General features: G+C 54.4%; 1 protein-coding gene across 1 annotated transcript in view; it reads left to right on the top strand.

Annotated features, from left to right (window-relative positions):
• Nucleotides 1–355, top strand: part of ZNF813 (zinc finger protein 813) — a 21,727-nt gene that overhangs the window by 17,836 nt on the left and 3,536 nt on the right. The gene's annotated exons all lie outside the window — the stretch shown is intronic.

Raw genomic sequence — 355 nt, 5'->3', positions numbered from 1 at the left:
CCTGCGTTCAAGTGATTCTTCTGCCTCAGCCTTCCCGAGTAGCGGGGATTACAGGCATGAGCCACCACACCCAGCTAATTTTGTATTCTTAGTAGAGACGGAGTTTCTCCATGTTTGTCAGGCTGGTCTCAAAGTCCTGACCTCAGGTGATCCACCTGCCTTGGCCTCCCAAAGTGCTAGGATTACAGGTGTGAACCACCGCGCCCGGCATTAATGTCACATTAACTAGGGCACTGTGGCTCATGCCTGCAATCCTAGGACTTTGGGAAGCAGAGGCGGGTGGATCATTGAGATCAAAAGTTCGGGCCGGGCGCGGTGGCTCAAGCCTGTAATCCCAGCACTTTGGGAGGCCGAG

The sequence above is a fragment of the Mandrillus leucophaeus genome, unplaced genomic scaffold (genome assembly GCF_000951045.1).
Source record: "Mandrillus leucophaeus isolate KB7577 unplaced genomic scaffold, Mleu.le_1.0 Scaffold104, whole genome shotgun sequence".
Taxonomy (NCBI): Eukaryota; Metazoa; Chordata; class Mammalia; order Primates; family Cercopithecidae; genus Mandrillus; species Mandrillus leucophaeus.
The sequence above is the reverse complement of the archived record's forward strand: the minus strand, read 5'-3'. Positions and strand labels throughout refer to the sequence as shown.